Raw genomic sequence first — 8,165 nt, 5'->3', positions numbered from 1 at the left:
ACATTGAATTTGGAATGTTTGGGATATTTTGAAAACTGCTGGGAGGGTTTTGGCAAAATGTGATCTTTCGCCGCTTTCAATAATTGGCTTATTTTTCAGTATAAAAGTCGTAATTTCATACTGCGAATACGTGCAGAGAGCCAGAATTTGGTTCCAAAGTATGGCTTGAGGGTCGAATTTGGGATGTTTGGGATATTTTGAAAACTGCAGTGGGGGTTTGGGCAAAATGCGATCCATCGCCGCTTTCAGAAATTGGCATATTTTCGTTTTAAAAAGTCGTAATTTCAAACTACGAATACGTGCAGAAAGCCAGAATATGGCTTTAAATATGGCTCAAGCGTTTAATTTGGGATGTTTGGGATATTTTAAAAACTGCTAAAAGGAAATTGAAATTGAAATTGAAATAAGTTTGGGGTTTGGGCAAAATGTGAAAAATGGTAGCTCTCAGTAATTGGCATATTTTCGGTATAAAAAGTCGTAATTTCGAACTACTAACACGTGCAAAAAGCCAGAATTTGGCTCCAAAATATGGCTCAATGGGTCGCGAATTTGGGATGTGTTGCATATTTTGAAAACTGCAGGGGGGTTTGGCCGAAATGTGACTCATCGCCGCTCCCAGTAATAGGCGCATTTTCGATATAAAAAATCGTATTTTTTTTTTTTTTAAATTACCACTTTCAGTAATTGTCATATTTTCGATTTAAAAAGTTGTAATTTCAAACTGCGAATACGTGTTAAGAGCCAGAAAATGGCTCCAAAATATGGCTCAAGCGTCAAATTTGGGATGTTTGGGATATTTTGAAAACTGCAGGGGGGGTTTGGGCAAAATGTGACCCATCGACGCAGTCAGTAATTGCAATATTTTCGGCAAAAAAATTCAAAATTTCAAACTGCTAATACGTGCAGAGAGCCAGAATTTGGCTTCAGAATATTGCTCAAGTGTCGAATTTGGAATGTTTGGGATATTTTGATAACTGCAGGGAATGGGGGGGGGGGGGGGTTGGGCAAAATGGGACCCATTGCCGCTCTCAGTAATTGGCATATTTTCGGTTTAAAAAGTCGTAATTTTAAACTGAAAATACGTGCAGAGAGCCAGAATTTGGCTCCAAAATATGGCTCAAGGGTCGAATTTGGGATGTTTGGGATATTTTGAAAACTGCAGGGGTGGTTTGTGCAAAATGTGACCCATCGCTGCTCTCAGTAATTGGCATATTTTCGGTATAAAAAGTCATAATTTCACACTACTAACACGTGCAGAGAGCAAGAATTTGGCTCCAGAATATTGCTCAAACGTCGAATTTGGAATGTTTGGGATATTTTGATAACTGCAGGGATGGGGAGGGTTTGGGCAAAATGTGACCCATCGCCGCTCTAAGTAATTTGCATATTTTCGGAATTAAATGTCGTAATTTCAAACTGCGAATACGTGCAGAGAGCCAGAATTTGGCTCCAAAATTTGGCTCAAGCGTTCAAATTGGGATGTTTGGGATATTTTGAAAATTGAAGAGAGGGTTTGGGCAAAATGTGACCCATCGCTGCTCTAAGTAATTGGCGTATTTTCGGTATAAAAAGCCGTAATTTCAAACTGCGAATACGTGCTAAGAGCCAGAAAATGGCTCCAAAATTTGGCTCAAACGTCGAATTTGGGATGTTTGGGATATTTTGAAAACTGCAGGGAGGGTCTGGGCAAAATGTGATCTATCGCCGCTTTCAGTAATTGGCATATTTTCGGTATAAAAAGTTGTAATTTCAAACTGCGAATACGTGCAGAAAGACAGATTTCGGCTCCAAATATAGCTCATGGGTCTAATTTGGGATGTTTGGGATATTTTGAAAACTTGAGGGGTTTCGGCAAAATGTGACCCATCGCCGCTCTCAGTAATTGGCATATTTTCGGTGTAAATAGTCGTAATTTCAAACTGCGAATACGTACCGAAAGCCAGAATTTGGCTTCAAAACATGGCTCAAGTGTTGAATTTGGGATGTATGGGATATTTTGAAAACTGCAGGGGTGGTTGGGCAAAATGTGACCCATCGCCGCTCTAAGTAATTGGCATATTTTCGGTGTAAAAAGTTGTAATTTCAAACTGCGAATACGTGCAGGAAACCAGAATTTGGCTCCAAAATAAGGCTCAAGGCTCGAATTTTGGATGGTTGGGATATTTTGAAAACTGCAGGGGGGTTGGGAAAAATGTGATCCATCGCCGCTCTCACTAATTGGCATATTTTCGGTATATAAAATCGTAATTTCAAACTGCGAATACGTGCTGAGAGCCAGAATTTGGCACCAAAATATTGCTCAAACATTGAATTTGGGATGTTTTGGATATTTTGAAAACTGCAGGGAGGGTTTGGGCAAAATGTGATACATCGCTGCTTTCAGTAATTGGCATACTTTCAGTATAAAAAGTCGTAATTTCAAACTGCGAATATGTGCAGAAAGGCAGGAGTTGGCTCCAAAAAATGGCTCAAGGGTCAAATTTGGGATGTTTGGGATATTTTGAAAATTGCAAGGGGGTTTGGGCAAAATGTGATCCATCGCCGCTTTCAGTAATTGGCATATATTCGGTTTAAAAAGTCGTAATTTCAAACTGCGAATAAGTGCAGAAAGCCAGAATTTGGCTTTAAATATAGCTCAAGCGTTTAATTTGGGATGTTTGGGATATTTTTAAAACTGCTGGGGGGGTTGGGCAAAATGTAACCCATCGCCACTCACAGTAATTGGCATATTTTCTCTATAAGAGTCGAAAGTTCAAACAGCGAATACTTGCAGAGATCGAGAATTTGGCTCCAAAATATGAATCAAGGGTCGAATTTGAGATGTTTGGGATATTTTGAGAACTACAGGGAATGATTTGGGCAAAATGTGACCCATCGCCGCACTCAGTAATTGGCATATTTTCTGTATAAAATGTCGTAATTTCAAACTGCGAATATGTGCAGAAAGGCAGGAGTTGGCTCCAAAAAATGGCTCAAGGGTCGAATTTGGGATGTTTGGGATATTTTGAAAACTGCAAGGGGGTTTGGGCAAAATGTGATCCATCGCCGCTCTCAGTAATTGGCATATTTTCGGCATAAAAATTCGTAATTTCAAACTGCGAATATGTGCAGAGATCTAGAATTTGGCTCCCAAATATGGCCCAAGCGTCGAATTTGGAATGTTTGGAATATTTTGAAAATCGACGTTTCAGCCGGATTAGAGCGGTTTTACGTTTACATCTTCCATCGGGAATATAAACAGAAAATCAGCAACATTTTAGTTATTTCTAATGAAAACACATTGATTTTTATCATTTGTATTGGAAACAACATTGTCATATGTCTTTTCTTGGATCTAAATAATACGAAACCTCGCTCTATGATTCGAAGTTAAAATCCTCAAATTTGGTATAATAGTGACTTTTTTCACGTTGTTCATGTAGTTTGATATTACGTAAATATATATATTTTTACCAATATTTCGATACTATTTCATGTAGAATCACGATATGTGATTTGGCCTTCAAATCTCAGAATTTCGCATATTATTGCATTTTAAGCAAGTTTTCTTGCATTTCGTTTTGTACTAAAAATCATTGAATTTAGCAATATTTTGACGTTTATCATCCCCTTTTCCTTTATGTGATTTAAAAAAATATCATCGATTTAGGCAATATTTTGCCGTTTTTCTACGTTATTGTGAATTTTCAGTTTATTGTTATTAATACATTAAATATACGACAAAAAGGATGCAAACACATAATTGATTAGAAATTTACCTTAAATACCTCATTTTCAATCAACTATTTGTTTCTCGTTAAAATACTGAGTAAGATATTAAAAAGGGGAGAAGTTTGGTTTTAATTGCATATATCGACGTTTCAGCCGGATTAGAGCGGTTTTACGTGTACATCTTCCAAAGGTAATATATATCTTAAGGTTATCTTTAGATGATTTCGGGGCTTCAGTGTCCCCGCGGCCCGATCCTCGACCAGGCCTCCACCCCCAGGAAGCAGCCCGTGACAGCTGACTAACACCCAGGTACCTATTTTACTGCTAGGTAACAGGGGCATAGGGTGAAAGAAATCCTGCCCATTGTTTCTCGCCGCCGCCCGGGATGGAACCCGGGACCACAGGATCACAAGTCCAGCGTGCTGTCCGCTCGGCCGACCGGCTCCCTAAAGCCGGTCGGAAATATAAACGGAAAATCAGGAATATTTTAGTTAAATCTAATGAAAACACATTGATTTTTATCATTTATATTGGAAACAACATTTTCATATGTCTTTTCTTGGATCTAAATATTACGAAACCTCGCTCTCTGATTTGAAGTTAAAATCCTCATATATGGTAAAATAGTGATTTTATCACGTTTCTCATGAAGTGTGATTTTACGTAAATATATTCGTTTTTACTAATATCTCGATACTACTTCATGTTTTCTCACGGTATGTGATTTGGAATTCATATCTCAGAATTTCGCAAATTTTTCATTTTTAAGCAAGCTTCTTGCATTTTGTTTTGTACTAAAAATCATCGAATTTAGCAATATTTTGACGTTCATCATTCCCTTTTCCTTTATGTGATTTAAACAAAATATCATCGAATTAGGCATAATTTTGCCGTTTTTCCACTTTTTTGTGTATTTTCAGTTTATTGGTATTAAATCATTAAATATACGATACAAATGATGCAAACACATATATATATGTGAAAGCGGCGATTGGTCACATTTTGCCCAACCTTCCATGCAGTTTGCAAAATATTCCAAACTATCCCAAATTCGACTCTTGAGCCATATTTTGGAGCCAAATTCTGGCTCTCTGCACGTATTCGGAGTTTGAAATTATGACTTTTTATACCGAAAATATGCAAACTATTGAGAACAGCGATGGATCAATTTTTCCTCAAACCCTCCCTGCACGTTTTTGCAGTTTGAGGTTATTTAATTTTATACCGAAAATATGCCAATTACTGAGAGCGGCGATGGATCACATTCTGCCCAAACCCCCCTGCAGTTTTCAAAATATCCCAAACATCCCAAATTCGAACCTAGAGCCATATTTTGGAGCCAAATTCTGGCTTTCTGCACGTATTCGCAGTTTAAAATTACGATTTTTTATACTGAAAATATGCCAATTACTGAAAGCAGCGATGGGACTAAACTGGAAAAGGTTCAAAGATTTGCCACCAGACTAGTACCCGAGCTGAGAGGTATGAGCTACGAGGAGAGACTACGGGAATTGAACCTCACTTCGCTGGAAGACAGAAGAGTTAGGGGAGACATGATCACTACATTCAAGATTCTCAAGGTCATTGATAGGGTAGCTAAAGACAGGCTATTTAACACAAGGGGCACACGCACATGGGGACACAGGTGGAAACTGAGCGATCAAATGAGCCACAGAGATATTAGAAAGAACTTTTTTAGTGTCAGAGTGGTAGACAAATGGAATGCATTAGGAAGTGATGTGGTGGAGGCTGACTCCATACACAGTTTCAAGTGTAGATATGATAGAGCCCAATAGGCTCAGGAATCTGTACACATGTTGAGTGACGGTTGAGAGGCGGGACCAAAGAGCCAGAGCTCAACCCCAGCAAACACAACTAGGCGAGTACAACTAGGTGAGTACAAACACACACACACACACACACACACACACACACACACACACACACACACACACACACACACACACACACACACACACACACACACACACACACACACACACACACACACACACTCACACACACACACACACACACACACACACACAGGCCTCGTAGCCTGGTGGATAGCGCGCAGGACTCGTAATTCTGTGGCGCGGGTTCGATTCCCGCACGAGGCAGAAACAAATGGGCAAAGTTTCTTTCACCCAAAGTGCCCCTGTTACCTAGCAGTAAATAGGTACCTGGGAGTTAGTCAGCTGTAACGGGCTGCTTCCTGGGGTGTGTGTGTGTGGTGTGGGAAAAAAAACAATGTAGTTAGTAAAACAGTTGATTGACAGTTGAGAGGCGGGCCGAAAGAGCAAAGCTCAACCCCCGCAAAACACTACTACACTCAACCCCCTCAAAACACTGACCTGCCTTGGTGTTCCCAGGCAGGTCACTCATCCAAGTACTAACCAAAGTCAACGTTTCTTAACATGGGTGATGTGGTGAGAAGCAGTGTTCTCAAGGTGCAAAAATATAAAAAAAAGGCAGAGTAAGGCTGTTGCTATTATATACAAATAGTAGCCAATCACATGTCAGTGAGTTAGGGAATGAGTGGGTCAAGATAATGGTAACTGTGGCGGAGGATACTCACACATTCCAGCTAATTCTCTATTAATGATAGTGCTTATAGCAACTATTTAGTCAATATGTAACCAACAACAAATGGACTGTTGCTCCAAAATGGAAATGTTGGGATGCTATTGATTTCGCACGAATTGAATACAAATGCCACCCACTTACCGGTAATTAAAGAACCTAAGCAAAACTCTTCAATGAATAAATGACTAATCTTAGGCTCTCCTAATCTCATAATAAAGATATGCTCTCTTAGGCTTCATTTAGTTAATAAATGTAACATCATTGACTCGGGGGACAGGCAGATTATATATACACATGTTAGGCTTATAACACCTACCCCCAACAGGTCCACCTAGTGACTAACCCTCGCTAACTCACCAGGATGCAAGTAGCTCACTAACTCCTGGATACCTATTTACTGCTAAGTGAATAGAGGCATTAAGTGAAAGTAAACTCTACCAACAATAACAACCCAGTCCGACCGGGATTCGAACCCTTGAATCCCCGATTGTCAGTCGTTTTCAAAGTCAGTCGTCAGACAAAACAAGTCATTCATTTATGTGTACTCACCTATTTGTGCCAGCAGGATCGAGCATTAATCTTGGAGTGTGTCCTTTTAGCCGTCGGTTGTTTAAAGCACTGACTCCTGGCTTATTTCCCAACCTAACCTAAACCTAATCCTTACCTATAATCTAAACTAACCTAAAACCTAAGCTAACCTGTAACTTAAACTAACCTAAAACCTAACTTAACTGCCTAATGGAGTTTATATTCTTATTATTTATAACCTATAGTTATCAAACGTTTATAAAGGTTATTTAAGGAACAAGTTTATCTTTTATTTAATATAATTTATTTTATATTTTATAATATTTTATAATAATATTTTATAATAATAATATTTTATAATAATTTTCTTTAATATAGTTTTAAATTTTTTTTAATAAATTTTGAATTTAAAAAAAAAATTAATAAATATTTAATATAATTTAATATATTAAAGTTATAAAGGTTTATAAACTAATGATTGATTAGGATAGGTTAATTTAGGTTAGTTAGGTTGGATAAACCTAATGTAACCTACCCTAACCCAACAACAGAAAATAAACCTCCCTCCCTCCCTCCTTCCCTTCCTAGATGTGGTGAGAAGCAGTGTTCTCAAGGTGCACAAAAGTAAAAAAAAAAAAAAGCAAAGTTAGGCCTTTGCTAATACAAGTAATATTTAATCCATTACTCCATTAATCCATAATCCAATCCATTAATAAATAAACTCCATTTAAATTTAGACTCTAAATCTAAAAATCTAAGTCCTAGATTTAACTAGATTTTTAACTCCAATTAAATTGGAGTTAAATTAATTTAAACTGATTTATTTTTATCAAGAAAATAAAATTGTAATTTAATTATACCCTCCCTTCCTTCATCCCTACCCCCCTTCCTCCCTTCCTCTCTCCCTCCCTTCCGTCCCTCTGTTACCTGCGACACGAAGTTATCCGCGTATCTTAGGGATTTCCGTGTATCTTAGGGATTTAGGGTTATCAATGGGGTTTTGGGTCCAGGTCCAGGGTCCCCTCAAATTGCCTCCCTTATCCCCACCCACCTAGTTTCGAATCCCGTATCACACGGATTCACCAATCACACGGAAATGTTACTACTTGTAACATTTCCAAATGGAGCCAAATTCGGATTCTCTGCACGTATTCGCAGTTTGAAATTACGTCATTTTATACCGAAAAGATGCCAATTACTGAGAGCAGCGATGAGTCACATTTTGCCCAAACCCCCCTGCAGTTTTCAAAATATCCCAAACATCCCAAATTCGACCCTTGAGCCATATGTTGGAGCCAAATTGTGGCTCTCTGCACATATTCGCAGTTTGATATTACCAC

Source organism: Procambarus clarkii, chromosome 11 (assembly GCF_040958095.1).
Source record: "Procambarus clarkii isolate CNS0578487 chromosome 11, FALCON_Pclarkii_2.0, whole genome shotgun sequence".
Taxonomy (NCBI): Eukaryota; Metazoa; Arthropoda; class Malacostraca; order Decapoda; family Cambaridae; genus Procambarus; species Procambarus clarkii.
This window is presented reverse-complemented; position numbering follows the sequence as displayed.